The sequence below is a fragment of the Cetorhinus maximus genome, chromosome 10, assembly GCF_964194155.1.
Source record: "Cetorhinus maximus chromosome 10, sCetMax3.hap1.1, whole genome shotgun sequence".
NCBI lineage: Eukaryota > Metazoa > Chordata > Chondrichthyes > Lamniformes > Cetorhinidae > Cetorhinus > Cetorhinus maximus.
The window spans coordinates 103763593-103791094 of NC_135888.1; the positions used below are offsets into that span (position 1 = coordinate 103763593).

General features: G+C 43.8%; 1 non-coding gene across 1 annotated transcript; it reads left to right on the forward strand.

Moving 5' to 3' along the window:
- Positions 1-17936: 17936 nt before the first annotated feature.
- Positions 17937-18151, forward strand: LOC144686157 (small nucleolar RNA U3). The gene has a single exon (XR_013577857.1). It is a non-coding gene; the product is annotated as a small nucleolar RNA U3 (small nucleolar RNA).
- The last annotated feature ends 9351 nt before the right edge of the window (positions 18152-27502 follow it).

Genomic DNA, 27502 nt, shown 5'->3' on the forward strand with positions numbered 1-27502 from the left:
GCCGTGAACCACAATTCTTTGAAAAGCTGGCCTGAATCCATGAAAATGCAGAGGGCTAGGACATGCCTTTCCCCATAATGTAGCCAGCCAGGTCAGGAGGACCGGGAGTGTGTTTTTGACCTGAACCAGCCCACACCCTTAAAAGGCACTCCTGAGAATCAGAATGGGGTCAGGAATCCAGAATTGGGACCCACCTGCCATTTTTAAGGGCTCTCGAATCATCCTGGCTTGGTGAAAATCCAAGGGTTTAACTGTTTTTCTCTCTCCTCAGATACTGCCAAACCTACTGACCATAGTATTTCCAGCATTTCCTGTTTTTATTTCAGGTTTTCAGCATCAGCAGTATTTAGCTTTTTGGCCATTTTATCCAACGTATACTGTAGTTTAAACACACAGTTGCCAGCATTGATTGTAAGGGATTTCCAAAGAAGAAAATCTCCATTACACCCATAGTTTCCTCCCATGAGACTAGATCACAATGACTCCAAGAAATCATGCTACTCTCCTCTCTCTCTCTCTCACCAGATACAGAAGGTCCTATTTAGTCCAGTTATTGATCTAGATTTTTTCAATCTGCCTCAGCTTTTCCATGATTTCCAGTCACTGAAGCAGACATGTAGTTGATGGATGATCAATACATGTACAACATAGGCATGCTGTTCTCTGCTGGGGATTAGAAGATGTCTGCAGAAAAAAAGGTTTGTGTCAGATCATTCAGAAGTTTGCAATGGTGATTTATCTTTATTCCACAAATAAGGGGGGAAATTTCTGTGTGCACGAGGTGTAGCAAATGCATTCATAATTGTTTTTAATTGTTTTACCCAGCATGCAGAGAAAATTGTCCCCAATATAGCACTGGCTACAGAAAGAACACGGCATAAATGAACTTTCAACTAAAAGAACAATGACCTCTTGTGCCTACAGGAAAGACGAGGCACAGCTCACCCCACAGATAAACAAATGTCCTAGAAATTGAATTGTATTGTTCCCCCACCTCGGGTGGATCTGTTCTGCTGTGGGACAGGACATACAAGGATGATATGAGCACTCCGGGTCATTGGCTGATAATGTCATGAGAGTGCACCATAGCCCGGGGCTACTTATGGGCATATCGGACTTTTAAGTAAGATTTTTTTAAAAAAAGGACATACAAGCAAAAGCTGGCTAAGATTGTAAATTAACAGCTTACTGGAAAATTCCTATTTGGATTACTTGATCAACTAGTCCAGAGAGCAGAATGTTACACCTAAAAAGGTGTGACAAGGCATACTTCGGACAAAGACACTTCAAAGGAAAATATGCAATGCAAAAATTAAACTGTAAACTCCTGTGGTTACAGAGATAATGAAGGATAATTACCATCTCAGTAGAAACCATATCCTGTGAATTATATCCCAGACTGTGGGCATGAGTTGAAAAGTACATCTGAGTGAAATACATGTTTGCTTTTTTTCCCTTCCAGGAATGCGCAAGAAAAGGGGCTAAAAGGCCAAATGCAACCCTGATCTGTGTGCTAGTTTTGGTGTTCCAGGCCTGGTGTACGAGGGCATGCTGTGAAGATCACAGCTGAGGAATATCAACTAGGCATCCCTGTGCTTGCAGGTAAAACAGTCCTATCTCTGATTGTTGGAAGCAAGTCCCAACTCAGCAAAGCCACAGTCAAAAAGGCAACAGGACAACTCCTTCCAGCTAACCTGCAGAACCAAGACTTTCCAAACCAAATGCCCAAAGTCAGCTCTACCAGAATCATCCAGCTTAATGGCCGCAACGTTTCCTCGTGTATTCCTCATGGATCAGCCAAAGTCTGATTCACATATCTTTTTAACTTTTATTAGCTTCTCATTTCTAATCTGTTACATTTTTTCTCTCAATTTAGTAACTAATAAACTCACTCTTTTTTTAACTCAAAGCCTGGTTAAATTGGCTCCTTTTAAAGCAAATACATTTGGACTGGGAAAAGGTATCCATGAGGGAAGAGATCCTTTTTAAATTAACCTGTTGCGACCAACCAAGGGGTTTGAACAAAGTGGAGCCTATTCATCCCTCGCCTGGGAGGATAACAATTTGGGGCACCTTGCCTGGGGACTAGTCATCATAATACGCACACTCCTGTAAATGGGACTATGTCAGACTGTGAGTTACTGGTCTGCAGGGCAGCTCCCGTGCCTCTGTTACCAGTCTCCATATGTTTGTGAAATACTCCTCGCATTGTCAAATGGTCTGGCTTTGCTATTAAGCCCTGATCCAATACCTAGATTGCAGCTGATTGGTCCATCTGATTTTATTCTTGTTCCTTGTAGTGGTATGATACAACTGAATGTTTTGCTGGGCCATTATAAAGGGCAGTTAAGTGTCAACTTTGTTTGTGTCGAAGTGGTGTCATGTATAGACCAGACACAGTAAGCATAACAAAGTTTCCCTCCTTAAAGGATGAGTTAATCAGTTGGCTTTTTACAATCATTCAACAGCTTCATGGTCACTTTAAAGAGACCTGTTTTTATTCCAGGTTTTTATGGCTGGTTTGGAAGTTACACTTGTAAAAATGTGTCCCCTTGTGCAGCTTCCTCACTCAGACTTATGCCCATGAGAGTACTTTGCAGTGGAGCTTTCCCTTGGCTGAAATTTAATCTTTTAAAAAAATAAGTATTAGTTGGGAAAAGAGGTTTATAATCTGGTGATTAAGTCCTTACTTCCCCAACTGTGACCAACTAATTCAGCACAGGCCAGACGCCTTTCTATCTCTAACTAGAAGCACCTGTCTATCCAGGGGGGTACAATTCTGTGATGTTTGTTTAATGTTTATGCTTGTTTTGCAAAAGGACATTTTAGTTAAAAAGACTTGCTATATAAAACCTGCCAGTAGGGTGTGCTAAGTCCAGGATGTATTGCTGTCTGTTGGAGAATAAGGAATAAAGGAACCTTCTGTTTTTCATTCAGGAAGTTGGAGTTCAGAAGCCGATAGTTGTGTGTATTCTTAATTGTAAAAAAGTGAGAAAAAACTTCAATTCTTCAAATGATTTGTCTAACTAGATTAACATCTTTAAGCTGACTTACTGGGGAAGGCACCATTTTGCAAGACCATAGCAAAAAAAAAAATAGAAGGGGAAGTGAAAGCGTATTTCCAACAAACTAGTGCTATTTCAAGTAAATCTATAAATTGTGGGAGGTGCTGAATGTAATGACAATTATGTGAATTGAACTGAGGAAGGAAGAGTTGGTGGATGTGCAGATGGGTGGCATAAGAGTCTGGTGTGAAGAGAGGAAAGGAAGAGATGTGTTGCTATTATGAGAAAGATGTTGCATGTACCCTTTTGATTAAAGGAAGAGAATTGTTGTGGGAGAGGAGGTGAAAAGAACTATCCAAGGGGATTTTCCACCTTTATGCCCCTAGTTAAAATTGGAGCTTTATCAACTGTATGGCCCTTTTCTCTTAATCTGCTTCATTACACCACATACTGCTACAGTAGCTAAGGCATAATATGCAGAGATGTTTTAAATTCAAGTGACAGGGCTAAATGATGGCATGAGACCTTTAAATCCTATTGATAGAGTTTAACAGCCATTGAGTAATTGAAGCAGCAAGTTTTAACCAAGTAATAATTAGATGTGAAGAGCAAATCAATTTAGCTGAGCAATTCTGCACTTAAACTCAATTTAACTTGCTTTAATTGAGCATTCAGATTGTTACAGGGCAGGGAATATACAGGGTTCAGTTTGAAACTGAAACCTGCGACACACAAACTTGATGTATTTTACATTTAAAGTATTAGATATTATATAGACTATAAAGTATTTCCTCCATCTTTATCTTAATGTTCAATGACATTTCATACTTTTTAGTGCATTGGGGAATATTTTTAGGAATAACTATTTTGGGTCTTCAATCTCCTCCCATGATATTCAAATGTTGTATATTAATGGTTTTCTGGAATTGAGTGGCTCCAACTAGATTCACAGACTCCTTTGAAGTGCAGATGCCCATTGAAACGAAAGTCTTTTCAAGAGTGGAGAGCGAATTGCTTCACTGTTTTCAGCACAATAATGGATTACAAACACGGTGCATTTTTTAGCAAGGAAATCCAGGTGGTAGTCAGTTCTGTTATTTGTAAGTCTAAAAAAAACCATTTCTTCCCCTTCCCCCCCAGCTGCCACGTGCTGCTACCCCACCTGCGATCAGCCCACTCAGACCCACTGGGCTTATTTCCAGCTGTGGATTTCCTGTGTTTAAAACTGCTAATTCACTCAGGTTAACTTGCAGTAAGACTTTTGAGGACTTTTGCCAGGATCAGCTGGTAAGCTGACACAGATGGAAGTGAGGTGTTCCTGACACAGGAGTGTCTGCATATTTTTAATGACTTTTTTTTGCAGCTGGAAACTACTTTTTAAAGGAGTTTTCTAATTGCTGTTTTGCCTAAACTTGCTTCTCGCAGGGTGAGACTGCTATGTTTCCAGAACCCTCCTAGCCACACATATGGGATTCTGCAAACTAGGTGTTATGTTCTGATAGGCATTGTGTTGTATGCTATTACCATGGAGGAGGAGAATTGTCACTTGGAACAAAAGAGACTCAGATAGCACTAACTGCAAGGGGCGCCATAGTACCAGTGCACAATGGCTGCAGTTTGTATCATCATCTCGATGATTCATTGCAACAACTCTCACAGGCTTCTTCAAATGCACCTGTCAAACCCATGCCCTCTACTACCTAGAAGGACAAGTGCTGTAGTCACATGGGAATACCACCACCTGCAAAAATCACTCCAAGTCATACATGATCCTGACTTGGAAATATATCACTGTTCCTCCATCTTTTGAGGTGAAATCCTTAGACCCCTCCTTCAACAGCATGGTGGCAGCACTTTCTTCACATGGGCCACAGCAGTTCAAGAAGACAACTCATCATTACCTTCTCATGAACAATTATGGAAGGCAATAAATGCCTGACTTGCTAGCAATGCCCATGTTCCATGAATGAATAATAAACAAAATACATTATTTCACTTAAGGCTTCTGTGCCATAGACTTACTTTCTTCTTCACTAGTTTCAAATAAAGCGACAGCCTGTTAAATTGCTTCTGATGTTAACAATGACAACACATCAGCCCTCTTTACCCTGACTCTTTATCCAGAGAGTGGTTGGAATGTGCAACTTGCTACCACATGGAGTAGTTGAAGCAAATAGATTAGATGAATTTACAGAGAAGCTAGATAAGTACATGAGGGAGAACAGAATGGAAGGGCATGTTTGGATTTGGTGAAGTAGATGGGGTGGAGACTATAGTGGAACAGAAAAGCTGGTATAGACCAGTTGGTCAAATGGCCTGTTTTAGGGTTGTAAAATCTATGTAATACATGATTGTGTCAATCACCATCACCTAAGTGAAGATATCAGCAGCACATTAACTAAAACTTTCTTGTATGACTAGAAAATGCCATGTCAGTGCATATTCTATTTTAATATGACAGTGAATTCCAAAATGCACATTAGTCTATTTTTCTTTAACACCATATTTCCCCTGGGTGCCTAGACCTCCCTTTTTAAAAAAAATAAGACTTATTACTGTGCTTCTTCTTGCAGTCATCTAAGTGCGAGGACTCCAGGAAATGGTTGCCTGTTTATACTTGACAAAAGGGTCATAAGACCTCATGGTTGCATCTCTGGTGTATGCTCCTGGGCAGCCTTGTCTTGTCTTCTACATTCCACTGGCATGGTGCTGTAAACTGGACTCCAGAGGTCTGGCATGCACTGCTATCCTGAGAGAGTGACTGCAGCCCTCGCTATTGAGTTGGCTCTGGATCTGTGGTTCCAATTATTAACAGCATGACTGATCAAATGGTAGGCATCAGATGCTTAAACCCCTGAGACACAGTGTCACAAAGATCTAGAAGGCAAGTTTCATGTTTCTCTCTAAACTGACCCCTATTGCCTTCAGAGCTATACTCTGCTTCCCAGAAGGTGGAGGCACCAGCTGGTCACTGGCTGTGTCTTATCTGGGGATCAGATTTCAATGTAGTTGCCATTTGCTCCATTGGTGCCTGCAACAAAGACAAAGCTTCTGTCTTAAAAATAAAAACAAAAAACTGCAGATGCTGGAAATCCAAAACAAAAACAGAATTACCTGGAAAAACTCAGCAGGTCTGGCAGCATTGGCGGAGAAGAAAAGAGTTGACGTTTCGAGTCCTCATGACCCTTCAACAGAACTGAGTAATATTAGGAGAGGGGTGAAATATAAGCTGGTTTAAGGTGGGGGAGTGGGAGGAGAGGAGGTGGGGGGGCGGTGGGTGGTTGTAGGGACAAGCAAGCAGTGATAGGAGCAGATAATCAAAAGATGTCACAGACAAAGGAACAAAGAGGTGTTGAAGGTGGTGATATTGTCTAAACGAATGTGCTAATTAAGAATGGATGGCAGGACACACAAGCTACAGCTTTAGTGGGGTAGGGGGGGTGGAAAGACTAACAGGGCATTAAAGATATAGATTTAAAAATAATGGAAATAGGTGGGAAAAGAAAAATCTATATAAATTATTGGAAAAAACAAAAGGGAGGTGGAAGAAACGGAAAGGGGGTGGGGATGGAGGAGGGAGTTCAAGATCTAAAGTTGTTGAATTCAATATTCAGTCCGGAAGGCTGTAAAGTGCCTAGTCGGAAGATGAGGTGCTGTTCCTCCAGTTTGCGTTGGGCTTCACTGGAACAATGCAGCAAGCCAAGGACAGACATGTGGGCAAGAGAGCAGGGTGGAGTGTTAAAATGGCAAGCGACAGGGAGGTTTGGGTCTTTCTTGCGGACAGACCGCAGGTGTTCTGCAAAGCGCTCGCCCAGTTTACGTTTGGTCTCTCCAATGTAGAGGAGACCGCATTGGGAGCAACGAATGCAGTAGACTAAGTTAGGGGAAATGCAATTGAAATGCTGCTTCATTTGAAAGCAGTGTTTGGGCCCTTGGACGGTGAGGAGAGAGGAAGTGAAGGGGCAGGTGTTGCATCTTTTACGTGGGCATGGGAAGGTGCCATAGGTGGGGGTTCAGGAGTAGGGGGTGATGGAGGAGTGGACCAGGGTGTCCTGGAGGGAACGATCCCTACGGAATGCCGCCAGGGGGAGTGAAGGGAAGATGTGTTTGGTGGTGGCATCATGCTGGAGTTGGCGGAAATGGCGGAGGATTCTGTCTTCTTTCCCAGAGTTATAGTGTTAAATACATCATCTATCTTATCTGGTGCACTGATAGGCGTTTCAATCATCCTGAGAATGTATACAGAACAGTTGGAGGCTACCACAATTCTTCGTATGAATTTCAATAGGTTTTTAATTTAAGTAGAATATATATCAGTCCAAATACGCTCCTCATTTTTCCCCAAATTGTTTCAATTTCACAATCGAAATTGACACTGATTGTCAAATAAAGTCAATGAATACATTCACATAAAGGAACATTCACTTTCGCTTACGCCTGGTAAAGAAAAAGTTAAAATCTGAATTGAAAGAATTAAACTTCATGTATGACACCAGCCAGGCATGCTCCAGAAAACTTCCTTGTGAAGAATATAAAAAGATTTTTAGAGGCTGTATCTTGGCTGCATATTTGCTATATATAACTTTTTTGGTAACAGACAAACTAAGGACCGAATTTTCACTCCCGAGTCAGGAGCACAGAGTAGGGAAAATTACCGACTCTGCAAACCTGACGTGTGAGAAAGTGGTGTGAATCTTTGGATTTACATTCTGGGGGATGGGGGGAGGGCAGGCACTAACAGGAGTTGGGCCCACAATCCCAGAAAGAATTCTGAGGCAACCACAAGAGCTGCCTGGTGCTGAGATGGGCTGTTTAAAAGACCCGCCTCGTTGGTCTGGAACTTTGACCCAGTTACAATAAAAACAACAAAAAAAAGACAGCTCTTTAGCCCTCACCCTTCACACTCACTCAACCCTACACACAACACATGCCAACACATGCCACCTTATGCCCGAACCAGCTCCCGTGGCCCCTCATAACCTCCATGCCAGCCCATGTCCCTCACTCATCCCCATGGCCCTTCATAGTCCCTATGCCAACTTAGTGGCAACTCATGCCATCCCATGTCCCCACTACCACTCTTTGCCCTTACAACCTCCTTGCCAACTCACCCAGTAATCACCATAGGCAGTCCATGGTAACCAAGGTGAGATGAAAGAAAATAAAGTTCTATGTGTCTGTTGAAGACTTCATTATGTTTTTAAAAAGCACTGATAATATTTAATTCCCTTCAAGTACTTAGTCTATTATTAGAACATACAATTGTATTTATAGCCCCAGAACAAAGGCAGTCAATTTCTTTGTAATCACTTGGAGCTGTCAATCAAACTGTGAAGTTACAGCAACCCCACCCCCAACCCCAGCCCCACAGGATAATGATAGGTTGTGGAAGAAGCCAAGCAGCACTATGTTAACAAACAGTGAATGAGCAAGCACCCATTCTTTTCAACTGCAGGCTGGATGATTTTTTTCCCAAAAACTTAAAGGGCCTGGGGACTTAAATGAGTTAATAGCTTGGCAGTCCCACGGTGCTTATCCACTTTTTATGCACATTCATGTCTACTCTCAACAATTCCAAAGGGGTACCTTGCCTTTCCAAAATGGTTCCTTACCTCTCTAAATAACTGGCAGCTTTAAACCTTTTCCTCAAATGTCTAAAGCCCACAAGTTGTGTTTTGAAAATCCCAGGAAAGAAAACTGAATCTGTTTGAAGGCAGCTGCACTTTTACATGTGCAGCTACCTCTGTGAACCACAGCTGTGCAAATACATCCCACTCCCATTTCCACTCACCGAGCCCTCGGCAAAATTGGTGGGAGCCAGGTTTGGGGACGGGGTTTCCAGAATCAGAGTCTGGAGCCGTTTGACTAAGCCACGGAGCGTTTCAATCTCTGTGAAAATTTAGGTCTAAATAAACACTGGGGGGCTAAATAATATGGGGGGTGGGGTGGGGTGGCGAATGGCTCACCACTGCCCCCCTCCCCCCCTCCCCCCCTCCACCCCCAACACCCACCAATGTGGAAGCAAAGTCGGTGTGGAGCCAACATGCTCCGCGCCACCTGCCCCACAGCCAGAAAGTGCTGCAGGGCAGCTAGACAAGGGCTGAGTGGAACTTACGGACCTCAGTGGGGAGGAAGCCCCGCCTTCTAGAGCTGATAGCCTATCCGATTGGCCGGAAGCTCCATCAGTCCCGGCAGTGCCAAGAGCACATCAATGGCTTTTGTCGGGACTGCAGGAGAAGAAGGAAGAAGGCCCATGGATCTTCAGAGCACATAAGTCGGGCGTCTAGAGCAGGGAAGGTTTGGGTAGGACAGGGAAGGGGGTGCGGGGGTGGGTTTAAGGCTACCGGTGGGTTGTATTGATGCACCTTGTGATCCATGTGTAAAAGTTGAATCTGATTGTACTTCTGTGATGGTGATTTTGAAATGGTTTGGAATGTTCTTCCAGATATTTTATGAATAAAGTATATTTTTCAAAACAAAAGGCTACCGGTGGGTAGGAAGGAAGGGTGTATTCCATCTTAAGCGGGGGGGTCACCCAGCAATCACCAAAGGGCAGCCCCCGATGAGCGAACTCCCTCCTTCCTTCCCGCCCTTTGAAGAACTTATTAGAAAAATTCAGGCTGCTGCTCCCACCCAAATGCCCACACCAAATATTTTATGGCATGGGCAGTATATTATTAGGGTCAATTGTCTTGATAACAAGCCTAATTGACTCTTGACTACTTATTTGAATATGATGGACAGGCTGCCAGCTCTGGCATCCACCCATCTCCTGTATTAGGGGGGTGAGCTTGGGAGTGGGTGGGAAGGTGGTGGGGTGGGCACCTGTCCTATTTTAAGTGCTCCACCCACCCAAACACATCAGACTGGGGGGGGTGGGGGGGAAGGGGCACATAAAGTACAGTCCTGGAATTCTCAGAACCCAACAGTTCAATTCTATTGTTTTCTGTCTTAAGTTTGTGCACAAGTTTGTGTGGGGAAAAAAAACTTCTGATGGATTAGAAAGTGGAGCTAGAATCAATCTCATTCTGAGAGACTCCAATGCCACCTTTCCTATTCTCATATTTATCAATCCTGACAATTTCCAATGTCAGTGAAAAGCTGCCAAGCTGATCCATAGGATAAAAAGCTGAGGTCAGTTTAAAAAGTTGGCAGTTGGCACATATGAATTGAATTGTTCTTTTCCTTTGGCTGATAAAGATTCAAGGTCTATTGTGATTTGTTACTACTTAGTATTTTGCCATTGTCATGCCCCAATATATTCTGAACTTCAAATTAATTTATATATCTTTAAAAAAATGACCAAAAAAGGCTGCAAAAAATGGCCCCCTGGGGATCACCTGATTTCTCTTGTGGATTGAAACCACTCCTCTATCTCAATGGGGAAGCAAAGAGACATTCCAGGCTGATGCTGAATCAATGCCTTTTCCTGAAACTAATTCAAAAATGGAATAATCAATTCAATGAGTCATTCAAACACAAAGACACTGCCTATATCAAACTCTCAGGGTGTCAAACGGCAACACAGGATGGGTAATCAACACACCACCCTTTGTTTAGAGAAAGGGCTTTGAACTGTGGAAGTCACATGATGAGGAAGGCTTTTTGGTTGCTTTGAATTCAGCAAAAGCTGCCTTCAGAGAGAGAACTCCACTGAAAGCCATTGAACCAAGCAACTAGGGTAATAAACAGCAATGCCTTGAAGAACTCCCCCACCGACCCCAACCTGTTCTAATTTCAAGTTCACCTGAGAACCAACGTCCTGAAAATTCAACTACAAGAAATGTCACAGCTTATCGAGAATTCTTCACTTTACCAGATTTTCACTTCAACTTTAAAGCATTATCCCCATCTCAGAAACTATAGGCCTGCCACAAAAGAGACTGAGATAATGATAAATTGCAACCATACTGTTTTTACTTTTCACTGTATCTAATCTTTATGTGTGTGTGTATGCATGTGTGTGTGTGTGTGTGAGGTGAGTGAGTAAGACATCATGTTTTAAATTCTGAGGCAAATGTGTGATAATAAATAACCTCCTTTATTTTTAAACTCATAAAAGCTTGCTACTGGAAATTATTTAATTGGTGTTCTCACTCTGAGGGTAAGAAAACATACCCCTCTTGCACAAACATGCTGATCATAGGCATCGAAAGGAAACACTAAAATTTTGTCCATGACACCATTTTATAGGCAATTAATAATTCTTAGAGGAGATGTGTCCCATTTTAACACAATTATGCATCACTTGATGGCTCACCAGTCACTCTCAGTTTCACTAAGATGATATTGAAAACATTATATCCCAAAATAGAAGAGACTTTGAGAAGAATATTGGGTAAGAGTAAAGCTCAATGGTCTAAAAAGCTTTCATTTGTGCAATTCTTTGTGATTAAACAACAGCTGATGTCCACGCATCACATATACAGTAAGAGGCACCAAGAGTGAAACAGGCTTAAAATAAATGGAACATAATCAAATACTCCGCATCCAGCACTGGTGTTTAAGTATAATCTTCCACCTTTTTTTCTGTCTACCTTCATTCTATAAAATTATTTGTTGAAATGGATGGATTCATATTTCCCTTTTGTTGAAGAACTCTATGAAAGTGCTTCATCAATGATCCTCTCTATTAAACAGTTTTATAGAATTCCTATCAGTAATGCTTTCTTAAGTCAATTCAGCTCTGCTGCATACAATGCTGTGCAGTTCAATTAGAGCCCCAGCGTAATGTGTGACTCAGGCTGATGCTAACATTTCTTTCACGAAACTCATAGATGGGATGCGCTACTCACATGCAGACCACACCAAGATGCAACTACTAACCAGAATCATCCACTTGTACAATTCCTCAAGACCATCACCAATGGACAGTTTAGCAGCTTTTTGGAAATATTGATAGGAACCTTAGCACTTGAAAGGACTTCCGTAATTTAAAGGTGTATATTGCTTCAATATACCTACTCATCAGTTGTTAGACTAATTTAAAATACCCCAACCAAAAATACGAATAAAACCTTGAGGGATCAAAAAAGAATAAAAATCAGTTCAAAATGTTTTTTTTTAAATTTGATTTCCTCTCCGTTCCCCATCTCAACTTTCCTCTGTACCTGTACAAAAGCACACATGCTGCTCTCCTTTATTGAGAGCATGAGATGCTCATATTCATGTCAATTCCATGGCTGTTCTTGATTGACCAATGAGGGTATGTACTTGGGTAGGCCATGAACTCCTCTGTGACCTCTTTCCCTTGCTAGACTGTGGTCAAAACTGGAGAAGCAGTCTACAGGGAAACATCATGTGACAAGATATTTTACTGATGTTCAAACTCAGGTGGTCCAATGGTCTATTGGGCTGTACCAGCTAGCTATTTAAAAAAAGTTGCAGGAGTTCATAATACCATTTGCCCTTGTTTTGTACTATTTGGGTATGATTTGCACCCGTCGGTACTGTTTGGAATTGATTGGCTGGACTGTAATGTACAGAAGCAGGTGTGTAGGGGGTTAAAACTAGGAAAATTGACAGTGTGTCAGGAATCTGGTTCCAACATGCCAACTTCTAGGTTTCACTGCAATGCGAGCAACCCTCTCAGGAGAGGCAGGTTGCTACTTACCATATGTTAACTTCTCAATTACAGTGATATTGACATGGGTGTTTAAGTTTAACTTTGGGCCCAGAGTTTCCTGGGCTTCCTAGAACCCTCCAGTGAAATCAAGGCAAGTCCACATCAGAAGTATGCCTGTACTCATGGCAGCTTTCTTAACTGCCTGTGTGAAAGAATTTGTTCACAGTGCTTGTGCAGCATGGTTGTGTTGCACACTTTAGAGGATGTTTAAACACTTGGGAGGCATCAATTATACTTTGGAGGTTTGGAGGTCTGATCTGCACTTTGGAACTCCAATCAATCAGATCAGATTGGTGCTGCTTATGCTGCCTTAGACTGGACGCATGATAAGGACCAAGGGGACCAGCAACTGGGCCTGGAGCAGTAGCAACCTGCTGCTAACACACCTGCAGCTCCAAACGAGAGCAGGGTGCAGCAAAGACGCACAGCTTGCAGAAGGACATGCCCAGCATGCAGGGTCTACAGGCAAAGGATACATTTTCCTGACATGTCAGAACACCCATGTCTGAGGAAGCTCAGGGTACCATGCCAGTTGGTGGCAGACTTTTGTAGTCTGCTGGAGCAAGACCTACTACCAGCTGGACCTGGTGGCCATGTTTTACCAGTGGCTGTCAAAGCCACCACTGCCTTCAACGTTTTTGCATCTGGATCCTTCCAGGACTCTGCCAGAGACATTTGCAGGGTCACACAGTTGTGGTACACAAATACATAGGACAATTGACGGATTGCATCTTTGCCAGGGTTGGCAATTGCTTTAACTTCACCTTTGATGATGACAGTCAGAATGAGCGGGTGGTTGAATTTGGACATCATCTACTGGACACATGTGGCAATTAAGGCATCCATAGATCATCCAGGATCAGTCCTAGGAGCTTCCAATCCATCAATTCTTAGCTGGCATGCAAACACAGAATGATGTCTAAGCAGGTGTGTGCAAGATTCCTAGGCAGCTGAAACGATGATTTCATCCTGCAGAAGTTCACCCTCCCAGATGGCTTCACATCTGGAAGCAGAGTTACCAGCTGGCTGTTCAGGGGCATGGGTTAACCACATAGAATGTGACTAATGATATGTCTCCAAAACCCAAGAAGCCAAGGAGTATTACAATGAGTGCCCTATGAGCATTGATGTGTCATCAAGCAAGCCAGTGGTATGCTTCAGGTGTTTGGTCAGATCTGGAGGCCTACAACAGGTAAACAGCACGGAGGGTCTCCAGAATGGTGGTGGTATGCTGCACTCTGTAAAATGTTGCACAGAAGCAAGGTTTCGATCTGCAGGAGGAACAAGATGCATTACACAGAGTCTCTTCAAAGGGCTCGGAGGAGAAAGACAAGAAGGTGGAAAGTGATGAGGGTATTGCAACTCCACCCACCACCTCCCTGCCCCCACCCCCCAAATCAAATCCGGCTGTGTGTATTGCTGCCAGATACCCTGATTATTGAGATGTTCAGTTAGGCCTCAACAGTTCACCCATCTGACAGTCTCATGCAAAAGCCTCTTTTGCATCCTCCACCCCATCAATGGAAAGCAGTCCTGCAAGCAACCAAGTATCTCCTTCACAGCACCCCACTGGTTGACAACAATTCATTTCTTCCATTCATTATCAAACAACTGAAAAGGCCATTTAGTAACCAGCAAACAAGAGTGGATTAAGGAAAGTAAAATGCTGCAAAGCAACAATATTTATGTGCATCAAATGAAGAAAAGACACTTAACCATAATAAATGTATAACATACCTATGTCCATTCCCTTGTGAAACTATAGAGCTTCATCCTTTTTCCTAGTGGTCCTACATGGTGCAACCCCTGTGGCTTCAGCAGAGGTAGAGACAGACTGTTTGCATCTCAGCTCTGACTATTGAGTTGCTCTTGGCTGACACCCTCTCAATTCTGAAGCCTGTCAGCAGAGCCCTGTCAAAGAATGCTTCATGTGTACCTGTGCAGAGGCAGACTCACCCTTAGAGACCCAAGTATGCTAGGTGTTGACTCAGGTCTGGATGGTGAGAAGTGGAAACATTTTGAACCAAGTTCTCTCTTCCATGTTCCATTTCACCATCATCCCTCTCATGGCCCAGCTATATTTATTTCTCTGCTGTGCTGAAGGACACTTTGCTGCAGATTATTGGGGTGATGAGAGGTCAAGGCTAGAGTATCATTTACCCTTTTTAAGGTGGCATCCAAGCCCTTGTTGAAGGCCTGCATTCAGTCATTCAATTGCAACATTTGAGGCTCTATGCAGTTAACCACTCTATCCATGGAAGAGGACATTATTGCAACGGCCCGTGACAGCATCACACTCATGCTTGAAATGGACTCCTCCAATCTCTCTGTAATCATGTACTATGTGCTTGGAATGCCTGTCAGTCCATCACACAGTTTCTGCTGCTACTCGATGATCATTCTTTACATTGAAGGTGCTCAGGATACAGCATCTGTGGCAAGCTGGGCATGGTTTGGAAAGCCTAGTGTCCTCTGATGTGAATCCCCTTCTTCTGTCCCTAACTCCAAACACCTTTGCTTCCTTGAGAAGTAGAATCATCAGGTTAAACACAACCCTTTCTGTAACTGGTCTCACCAAACTCACTGCATGTATCCGAGCTGGTGCATAGTCCTGTGACAATTCACCCTTAGAAGGAGCAATCTCCTCTGCAGATTCGTCATTGTCTGTGAGCTGGATGAGGGAAGGCCCTGTGAGAAATAAAAAGAAATGAATGAGTAAGGTCAAAGTAAGAATGTTTAATGTCATCATTTTCACATGATCGTATTTAAACTGTTGTTGACATCAAGTGCTGTACACCATGTTTCTGTCAGGAGGCCCCCAACTCCAATGGCCAAGCACGCCGAAACTGCTGATTTCCAGTGCCATTTCAGCTGTAAATTGCAACATGGCTGGAGGGTTACTTCTCTGCATATCTCTGATGTTCAGTGTTCTTTTCTCATGCAAGGAGGGAAAGAAGAGACCAATGAGTTAGAGTAATGATATATGTTCACCCGATGAGTAGAGTGCATTTGGTGAGGGTAACTATGAGGGTGAGGCATTAAACTACATGGGGATGAGGATGAGTATCAGGGCTGGATAGATAGATGGGGATATAAGGCACTGCATAGACAGGGATGGGTATACCCAAGAGCTAAGCTGATGTGAGGAGTGATGTGCTGGAGTACAGTTGATAAAGCAGAGTGAGGGGACTGGGGTTATACACACATCAGGGTGAAGGCGAATGTGCCACTGCTCTCATGTCTCCGCCCAACTTAGATCAATAAGTTACTTTCTGCATTGGATCCAGGAGTGTGGCACCACATACCTATAGCTGGCCTCTTATGTTACATCCAGTCATACCTTTATTTCCTTTGCAAGCTTCATCCTTCTGTTGCTAGGGGGCATATCTTCCTCTGCAGCAGCACATCCAGGGAAGCAAAGCACAGCCTTTGACCGTTTATCTTCTTTTGCAATGCTTCCTTCTTTCTCCTTCCCAACTCCAAATGCTTCACCCTTTAAATACTGGAGTTGAGATCACATTGGGTCATCATTATGCCCACTGACACTAATTGGCTTGGAAGCCTAGAAATCAAATGGCAATGAAATAGCCCCGCAAAAAAGCCACTGGCAGACAATCGTAGTTCACATATTTTTGGGCTTTTCACACCCCATTGGGCAATATTGAATACATCGCTTATTAAACACCTCTAGCAATTTTCTTTTACATTTACATCAACAATAACAATGAGAACTTGCATACACAGTGCCTTTAACATGATAAAACATGAAGCACTTTGCAGGAGCACAATCAAACAAAACTTGACACCGAGTCATATAAGGAGGAAATATTAGAACAAGTAAACACATGCTTGGTCAAAGAGGGAGGTTTTAAAGAACATCTTAAAGGGAGAGAGAGAAGTAGAAACCGGAAGGTATTGGGAGGGAATTTAAAATGAAGCTGAGGCAGATGAAGCCTTGGTTGACAGTGATGGAGTTTGAGGCCATAATTGGAGAAACGTAAGTACCTCAGCAGGTTGTAAGGCTAGAAAAAATTACAAAGATATCAAGGGGCTATAGAGAGAATTGAAAACAAGGACGAGAATTTTTGAATCAAGGTGTCGCCGGATGGGAGCCAATGTAAGTGTGCGAACCCAAGGGTGATGGGTCAACGAGAATCAATGCAGTTCGAATACAGTATCAAGTATACGGAAGATGCAAGGTGGGAGGCCAATCAGCAGAGCACTGGAATAGTGGTAACAAAGGCTTGGATGAGGGTTTCAGTAGCAAATGAACTGGGGCAGGGCCTCAATGGAAGTAAAATCAGAAAAGGTGTATAACGGGTGGTCAATCTAATATTAGCAGTTTTACGCTATTAACAAAGGTGACAATGACTCCAATGGAATGAGATTATAGGCTCAATGGAAAGAATCTGAAAGGTCTGGATGAACAAAAGGGGTTGCAATACATAACTTCCTGAAAATGCAGCTATAAATGTTGTTTTTATACATTTTATACATTATTTCCTGGATCCTATGCTCTACAATCTTAGGCCTCCTGTGCTCCTGCCTTTGTCCCAGTATCTGGATTGGAACCTTCTCTCCATTATAAATCCATTCCTGTTCCTCTTAATTGTTATCATTTGTAAAGTGCTTTCGGACATTTAGTACATGAAAGGGATGTCATAAATATGTGGTTGTAGTCCAGAAGCAGTTGATTTACCCCTCAATCCATACCACAACTCGTATTCTTGATATACTTAATAAAACTATTGATCTCAGCTTTGAAAATTATTGTTGATTGGGGGAGAGAATTTCAGATTTCCTTTATGTGAAAAGAATTTCGGGCGGAATGATCCCAGAATTGCACCAAATGCGGTAGCAGGAGGGAAAAAGGAAGTTTTACCCATTGGCCGCAATGGCGGCTTTCCATGTCATATCCGCCCATTACCGCCTAATTAATTACGCAGCCACGGGAAACATGCCGTCTCACTGGTGGGCAGCCCGCCACACCGTTACCTTGCCGCTTCCGCTGGCAGGGCCCCATATTTAAACTGCATATGTGTGCACACTTCTCAATGCTTGCAGCCCAGGAGGCACCGATGAAGACTTGGCCTCAAATTTCAAGAAGAGTGCAGCCTCTGATTCAGTGACGCATCCCTTGGATGCCTTCTGGACACTTGGAGGCCCATCACGATGTCCTCCACCCTTGCTCTGCCACAGGAGGCCCATCATGCTCACCACTGGGGAGGTGGTGGCATAGTGATATTGTCACTGGGCTGGTAATCCAGAGACCCAGGGTAATGCTCTGGCAGATGGTGGAATTTTAATTCAATATACTCTTAGGGGTCATTTCTATAGTTTTTTTCTTGAGAAATGTGTTTCTAGAGTGTTTGGTCTCACAAACCACGAGGAGGATTTATAGTGTTCTCTTCTGAGCAGGATGCAGACATTCAGTGTTGCTTTTAGCAGCTGCTGGCTGTCATTGATGAGTGTTCCTTCTTTCTCTTGTAGAGAGCTGGAGGGAGAGAACACAGTCTGAGTGAAAAAAAAAAACCTGGAATAAAAATCTAATGATGACAATGAAACCATTGTCAATTATCATGAAACCCATCTGGTTTACTAATGTTCTTTAGAGAAGGAAATCTGCTGCCCTTACATGGGCCTACATGTGACTCCAGATTACAGCAATGTGGTTGGCTCTTAAATATCCTTTGAGCAAGGGCAATTAGGGTTGGGCAATAAATGTTGGCCAAGCCAGTGACACCCACTTCCCACGAACAAATAAAAAAAATGCTCTGGCTTGTGAGGCGGTGGCAGTGGTGATCAGTGCCAATGCTGCACTGAAGAGGTTGGCCATCTAGTGCAGAATATGGATGAATGATCTCATCGGTGCTGCCAGGGTAAGGCTACTATTTCATCGCTCTAAACTCACACACTCGCAAGCCCATCACACATTCACTGGCATCTTACTCACTGCCAGCTCAAGGGACATCACCACCCAGTCTCACACACATACCCTCACACGCCCATCTGGCCTCTCCTTCTCTGGAGACTTCCTCCTCAGCCCTCACCATCTTGAGGCCTTTTGCACAGATCAACATGTGCTCCCGCACATATACAACCTTCCCCAGTACAGACCTCACCCTGTAGGCCCTTCCCGTGCCTGAGGCCACATCTCCCCCTTCCCCAAGCAAGCCTTAGCCCTGCAGCCATTGAAAAGCCACCCCCCACCCCCCACCCCCCCACCACCCCGCCTTGCAACTGATCTGGTTGGTAGACACCTGCCTGTGTGTCCTCCTAAAAGTGATGTGGTGCTGCCTGCGAAGTCTGGCGCTAATGACCACGAGTGCTGCCCGAAAAAAGGTAGGCAAACAAACCTCAAAATCCTGAGTGAAGTGCACATCGCTTATGTACAGTTGTAAAACACATTGTCGTGATTGTGATCCAGCGTTGGGGGGATGATTTCGGCGAGCAGAGCTTATAATGACATGCAGATGTATTAAAATGATGTTCGCGATGTCCACTGGCGATATCGTGATACCAATGTTTGGCCTCCCTGCCATATTGTCCGCTCATACCCGCCATGATGCCCGACATCAATGGGGATGGAAAATTCCGCCCTTCCTCTTTTCACCTATGAAAGGCTTAGCTCTAATTTTAGGATTATGAGCAGGATTTTCGGGTGGTCGGGTGGGCACGTGGGCGGATCCGGGAGCGGCCGGGAAATGGCCTGCCGCCCGCAATCGGCCCCCGAATACGATTTCACAATGGCTGGCCAATTAACGGCCAGCCAGTGTGAAACACGCACTGAAAGACTTAGCGCTGCTGGGGTGGCGGTGGGAGGAGGGCGAGCTCTGAAGCCTGCACAGGCGCCGGGGAGTGTGCAGTGAAAGCTCCCTGAAGGCAGAGGGCTGCATCAGGGAGCAGCAGAATTTTAAAATCAAAATAAAGATTTGGGAATTCTGAAAGAAATGTCCCCGCTTGTGACTCACTCACATGAACATTCATATAATAAAAATTACGTCAAAACATTTTTTTCATTTAATGTTGGAAACCTCATCCCGCCCGTGGATGAGGTTTCTTCAAAAATGCAAAGGCCGCTTGGCCGATTGGCCTGCCCGCCAGCTATAATGTTGGACGGGCAGTAAAAAATCTCTCTTCATTAATAAGTTAATGGCCTTAATGGGCCTCTTAATTGTCAGTGGGTGCACTGCTGACCCTCACGCGCCCGGCGACTGAAATATTGGGCGCAATTTTACGCCCGATCAGGTCAGACATGCGCCTGCCCACGGGACATAAAATTCTGCCCTCTGCTTCCTTTCTCTGGATTTCCCATCTAGAGGAAATTGCATTTCCATATCTACTCCATCAAATCCTTTTATCATTTTAAACACTTCAAGTAGATTACCCATCAACATTCTAAATACAAGCCAGGCTTAAGGAACCTGTCCACACAATGCCCTTTACCCTCCGGTGTATTATTAGCTAACCTGTATAATGTCGAGGCCAAAATATCTTCCCTGAGGTGCAGTGCCCAAAACTGAAAGCAGCACTCCAGCTGTGTCTGACCAAGGTTCTGCACAACAAACATAGGGCAGAATTTTCTGCCTGTTGGGCGGGCGGGCCCGACCCAATCTCCAGCAGGCGGCGAGCCGATCCTTGCTAGAGAAGTGGGCCCCACCGCCATTTTACGTGGGCGGGCCACTTAAGGCCTGGCCAGCGTGACGTCCGGCGGGAAGCGCTATGAGCTTCCTGTGCAGGCGGGGGGGGCGGAGGGAGGGATTCCCCAAAAGCGATGGGGGGGAGGGATTCCCCAAAAGCGATAGTGCACTCTTTCCCGCATATGCGCGCAAGAGCGCACATCTCCCTGAGGCTAAGTGCTGCCTCAGGGAGATCGCTTACACTTTTAAAAACATTAAAAATAGAGGAAAAAAAATCCTTAACATGTCTCCCTCATGTTGTCACATGAGATGGGACATGTTCATAAATTACACTAAAACTTTATTAAACTTTTTAAATCCCTACATGAAACCTCATCCCACCACTGGCTGAGATTTCATGTTTTTTCTGGTTCCCGCCAGGGCTCTGGGCCTGTCCGCCAACCTTAAGGTTAGACGGGCAGGTCCTTTAATTGTTTCAATGATCCTGTCAATGGCCTCAATTGGCCATTGACAGGTCGGCGGGTCCGCAGCTGATTTTGCTGTGCCCCCACCTTCCTGAAAATTTAAATGGGGCGCGGTTACATTGGGGATTCCCCCCGACATCATCCCATGTCATTTTATGTGATGGCGAGTGGGCCCCACCCCCTGCTCGCCAATGGCAAAATTCAGCTCCTAATTTTCTCCCCTTTGAATTCCAGCCCCATTGAGATAAAGGCCAGGATTCCAGTAACCTATTTAAATACATTTTGTACCAATGCAGTAGTTTTCAGGGATTTGTGTACCTGAACTCCAAAATCCCTTCACTACTCCACAACCTCTCGTTATTTAGAAAATATTCCACTTGGACTCATCGACCTCACGCATCTCTACATTGAAATCCATCTGCCACAGTTTTGGCCACTCAATCTGTTTATGTCTCTCTATGTCTTTGTGCTCCCACCTACACAACTTAGAATGCCTCCTAACACTCATCTGCAAACTTGATAAACAGTTTTATATTCCTTCATTCAAGCTAATTGTGTTCCACGTTGGGCAGGCAATCTGTCCTACTGGGTTGCTTCCCTAATGGTAAAGTTGAAATGTACCCCAATATCTGTTTGGTTAGACATTTCATTCCATAGCTTTCCTGTTGCCCATATAATTTAATCATTCCAGCAAGTTTACACAAATAACAGAATAAAATCCTCTGAAACTCTGATTGCATGCTAGACACTGATGAGGAAAAGTACTGTACGTTACAGAGTTAACAGAATACACCTAGTAGATTTGCGACTGAGCACTTAGGGAAGGCATTAGCCCTGCTTGAGATGGACCTTATAGCACACACCTTTAGTGCACAGAAGTGATTCAAAGCAACTGATTTATTTTAGTCAGGCTGCAATAATTGATTTGTTTAATTATTGATTTAATACTTGTGTGGAAAATCATTAAACTTGCAATTAAAAGTGCAAATTATGGCTCAACAGAAATCACTCTGGGGGATATTGTATTAAGTTCTGAGCTGACATGATTTAAACTTGGTCCACTGGTGTTGTACTATTTACAGTTAATGCTTTGTTCTTTCTGACTTGCTTCTGCTAAGCAAGTTTATTCTCTCTGCTGAGCATTTTACCTATTTTCTACTTTGATTGGAAAAAAAAATCAAAGAAAACTTTCCATTACTCATGGCTCTAAATGTAAAGGAACACTTGTCTTAATGTAGCTTTCACTTCATTTCTATAAATATCTTTGTATTTGACCCTATAAACAGAAAATAGTTTAAAACTGGGTAATGACCAGAACGATTATGGAGAAACAGCATAATTATATTATTGTCCCACCTTTTTCTATAGTGATGTTATAATTAATTCACCTGAAGCAGAAGGCTAATTTCTTCAATAACAAATACAAAGGTTATTTATTTTTAACTGCAATTTTCCTGCCCATGTGTTTGCTTTATTCCTTCCTGATTGAAATGATGTTCCATGGGGAAGCATTTAGCTGAATTTCCCACTGCACTACAGCTCAATTTCAGGAATTTTCGGAAAATGGATTGATAAGGTGCTCTCTTGAATCTCTTGGGATATTCCAACTATTATCTGCCATATGCAAATAGCATTTAAATGGTGCCATCACACCAGCTAACTGATAGTGCACCATTTCAATCTTTGATGACTGATCACTGGGAATTTCAATATGTAAAAGGTGTTCAATATTGCCGCTCAGCCACTGATGGTCCAAACTGTGCAGTATTTGAAGAGAACATTCACAGGATATTTAAACTGATAAAACTTTGATTCTGACTAATCATCAGCAATAATTTTGTTTTCTTTCTTCATCCAGTGTTTCTATGCTTATCAGAAAATCATGGGCTGAATTTTACACCCAGCAGGCAGGCATGTGCTCAACCTGATCGGGTGTAAAATTGCGCGAGAGGACGTCGGGCGAGAGTCATCGCGTACTCGCGTGATATTTCGCCCGGCAGGCATGTGCAAAAATCGGAAGCACGCCCGCCGACAATCAAGCAGGCAATTAAACCCATTAACGTCTCCGAGTTTTCGTGTCCCCGTCCACCATTTCAGTTGGTGGATGGGCGAATCGGCCAGGTGGGCTTTGCATTTTTCATCAAACCTCATCCAAGGACGGGATGAAATATCCGTTACGAAATAAAATAAAAATTAATATCTGTGGACAGCATTTTTATCAGCTATATTTTCAGGTGATTGATTGCGATGCATGGACATTTTTTTTTACAGCTTTTTAAACCTTTATTTTAGCTTTTTCAGGTCTGCAGCTCCCTGAGGCAGCTGTCTGTCTTCAGGGAGCTTTTTTGCAGCGCTCACCCGTGCCCGTGGAAACATCATCTCCTGTCCCCACCCCGACAGTGCTGAGCTTTGCAGCTCACCTTTCATGCTGGCTGGCCGTTAATTAAGGCCCATGTGTATCTGTAAAGGCATCCTCCTGATTTTCCTCCACTTACATTTAATACAGAAAACCAGGGAGATTTCTTTACATGTGCTTGGGAACCACCTGATTTTCCTATATTCATTGTGGCCATGTCAACTAGTATACCTGGGCACAGACCCAGTTGTCACAGAAAACTGGCTCTACTGAATCGGTCTGTTATGCATCTGCCTGATGTTATAATTGGGGGCAGAGGTCAGCGAGTATAACAGGTGGATGATTACTCGTTCTCAAAAGAAAGTCACCCCCATCGAAGGCTATCAGATGGAGAACTCTGGATACTAGGGAAACTTGATGAGAAGCAGAAAGCAGGCAGAATTTTTAGCTGAACAATTAAGGAGAAGGAAGAGAGGTAGCATCAAGAGGACAAATATAGCTCTTCAAATTATCAGCATCAAGAATTAAAGATCCAAACAGGAAAATTACAATCATATGTAACACAAAATATGAGAGAAAATGAGAGGAATACTCCCAAAAATTATATAAACCGACAAATATTTTAAACCGACAACGTAAGGATCTATAGGACACAAATCTTTAGGACAAGCAAAATGAAGTTAGTAAATCTTCCTTAAGTAGATTTTTCTTTTTCTTCATGACAAATGCAAAATGTTACAGATCATTTCCAAGAAGAATGAGGTTTCTTTCAATGAGTGGGATTAAAAACAAGCATACAATCAATCGTGTGAGGTTTAGTAAGTACGGCAATCAATCTCATCCACGGTACTGTCATGTGAAACAACCTATCTCTTCACAGAAAACTATAGCAACACTACATTTATTATACTTTAAAAAGTTGATGGGATGGGTGGATTTCTGATGGCTGAGATGTGACAGCTGCCTTGTTTCATACTGAATTATATAGAAACTAAGAGGGTTTCCAGTTCAATGCCTGGTTTGGGCTGCATTCGCAACTCTCAGGTAGAAGCATTGCTACAATTGATTTCAATTTTCTCAAACTCTGGAGAGTAAATTTGGGAAGGTTTCTCCTTTGTGCTTACTGGTCACTGAAACCTACTGAAAAGTATGTATGCGAACGCAAGTGAGAACAGGATTGCTTTCTGATATGGTCCTCCCATGAACAAATAACCTCAATACACTTACTATCTAGGCTCAAATGAAGTATGGCTGCTTTGGTGTAATGCTGAAGTTCTGTTACACCATTTCGCAACCAAAGGGCACTGACAGTTTTTTTGGATTAAGCCTAAAGTGGTACTGAACAATTCTGTATTGGCATGAATGTTACTTGCCACTTGTCAGCCCATGCCTGGTTATTGTCCAGGTCTTGCTGCATTTGGTGATGGACTACTTTGCAGCTCCTCAGATACTGAAGCAGTCCATATCCAAGTGCAGCAAAGCCTGAACAATATCCAGGCTTGGGCTGATGAGTGGCAAGTAACATTCATGCCACACAAGTGCCAGGCAATTGCCATCTCCAACAAGAGGGAATTTAACCATTGCTCCTTGACATTCAATGGCATTGCTATCACTGAATACCCCACTAGCAACATCCTGGGGGTTACCATTGGCCAGAAAGTGAACTGGGCTAGATGTGTAAACACTGTGGTTACAAGAGCAGGTCAGAGGCTGGGAATCCTGTGGCGAGTAACTTACCTCCTGACTCCCCAAAGCCTGTCCATCAACTACAAGGCACAGGTCAGGAGTGTGATGGAACACTCCCCACTTGCCTGGATGAATGCAGCTCAAACAACACTCAAGAAGCTGGACACTATACAGGACAAAGCAGGCCACTTGTTTGGCACCACATCCACAAACGTTCACTCCCTCCACCATTAGCACACAGTGTCAGCAGTGTGTACCATCTATAAGATGTATTGCAGTAACTCACCAAGCCTCCTTAAACAGCACTTCCAAACCTACGACCGCTACCATCTAGAAGGACAAGGGCAGCAGACACATGCAGAACACCACCACATGAAGTTCCTCTCCAAGCCACTCACCATCCTGACTTGGGAATATATTGCTGTTCTTTCACTGTCTCTGGGTCAACATCCTGGAACTCCCTCCCTAACAGTGCTGTGGGTGTGCCTACATCACATGGACTGCAGCAGTTCAAGAAGGCAGCTCACTACCACCTTCTCAAGGGTAATTAGGGATGGGCATTAAATGCTGGCCTAACCAGCGATGCCCAGGCCCCCAAAATATCCAGGAATTAGTTTCTGAGGCATGAAAACTGATGACCCCTCGAGGTTAGTTGTTCAGTGACACATCACCAGACATATCAAGCTGGATTTACTGTGCACAACGGGGATCTCGCCTACCAGTTGTAGAACTGGCAGGAGACTCGAGCTGCTCCCCTGGAGGAGGCCTGACAAATTTAAGTGCTCATCAGGCACTTGACTGGCCTGCTTCAGGCCTTTCCTGGGATTGATGACCCTGGAATAGAAATTCTGCCTCCCCCTGAGAGCTGACAGCCAATCAGAGGCCAGCAGCTCTTCATTGCAAGTAGCACAACTGGGAGCTACTGATAATGCTCTAAGGACTTTGTCAGGAATCATCACTTGGACACAGGTGAGTAAGGGCTGGATGGGGTTGTAGGGAGGGGTTAGCCAAATGGGGTTGGGGTGGCATGGGGTGGAAGGGGGTGGGAGGCAATGGCAGGTGGGGTGGCTTTCAGCAGATTCCCCATCGCAATTACAGGTCCCTCAATCGGGCACAGAGTTTCTGACAATGAGGCACCTCCCCAGTAACCCACTGGCAAAGCTGACAGAGTTTTCTGGATGGTCTTTGGAAGGCTTAGGTGAGCCGTGCAGCTCTCATTTCATTCATGAGCCACCTCTGAATTCTAGTGGGCTCAGGGATACTTGGTGTCAATTGGCTCATTAATGAAACGAATTGCCATCCCTCCACGAGCAGGCTATTTGCTCCCATCGGCCACTTCCCACCTCTGATTTAATGGGGAATGTTGTCCTGTAGTCAGCAGGCTGACGCACACCCCCTCCCATGATTAAGTGGACCCAGTGGCATGTTTCCTGCCATGATGAGCTGGATTAAATTCTGCTCATCATCTGTTTTGTTCATTCATGGAATATGGGCTTTGTCCCCAAGTTCAATACTTATTGCCCTTCAGAAAGTGGTGGTGAGCCGCATTCATGAACACCTGTTGTGTGGTGTAGGTACACAGAAATCTGTTGGGTAGGAGGTTTCAGGATATTAACCTGGCGACAATGTAACAGTGATATATTCCCAAGTCAGGATGGTATGTAACTTGGAAAGGAGCTTGCAGATGATAGATGGTGTTTTCATGCATCTGCTGCCCTTGTGCTTCTAGAGGTCACAAGTTTGGAGGTGCTATTGAAGAAACCTTGACAAGTTGCTGCAGTGCGTCTTGTGAATGGACATTCTGTGGCCACGGAGCTGAAGGGAGTAATTCTTTAAGTCTGTGGATAGTATGTCAATCAAGCAGGCTGCTTTGATTTGGATGGTGTTGAGCTTCTTAAGTGTTGTTGCAGCTGCACTCGTCCAGGCAACTGGACACTATTCCATCTCACTTTTGACTTGTGCCTTGTAGCTGGTGGAAAGATTTTGCGAGTCAGGAGGTAAGTAGCTCACCAACAAATTCCCAGCCTCTGACTTGCTTGTAGGTCATATTTATATGGCTGGCCCAATTTAATTTCTGGACAACAGCGACCCCCAGGATGTTGACAGTGGGGGATTCAGAGATGATAATGCTGTTGAATGGCAAAGAGAGATGGTTAGATTCTATCTTATTGGAGATTGTCATTGCCTTGCACTTGTGTGGCCGCAATGTTACTTGCCACTTATCAGCCCAAGTCTGAATGTTCTCCAAGTTTTACTGCATACGGGCATGGACTGCTTCTTAATATCATGTTGAATTGGCTGGCTGAGGACTGGCATCTGTGATGGTGGGGACTTTAGATGGAGGCTGAGATGGATTATCCACTCAGCAATTTGGCTGAAGGTGACTGAGTTGGTCCTTTTGGGCTTAAGAAGCCTTTCTTTAAGATAAAGCACTTCCCCACCATTGGAACAAACTGCAGCTACCAACCATGTGTGGCAGATAGAACAACCTGCAGATATGGAGACTTGCTGCAAAATAAGCAGGACTTCCCCTGACTAATAAGCAGTCGTGGATTGCAGCAGCAAGGTGATTAGGGTCAGGTGAAGTAGAGGATAGTGCGTCTGCATCATTCAATACCCCAATAAAACTATCTTACAGCAAGCACCCTGTGATCTGGTGAGCAAGGGCTACCATTCAATATGTCCTATTACAGCAAAATCCTTAGTAGAGTATAGGCTCATCTGAT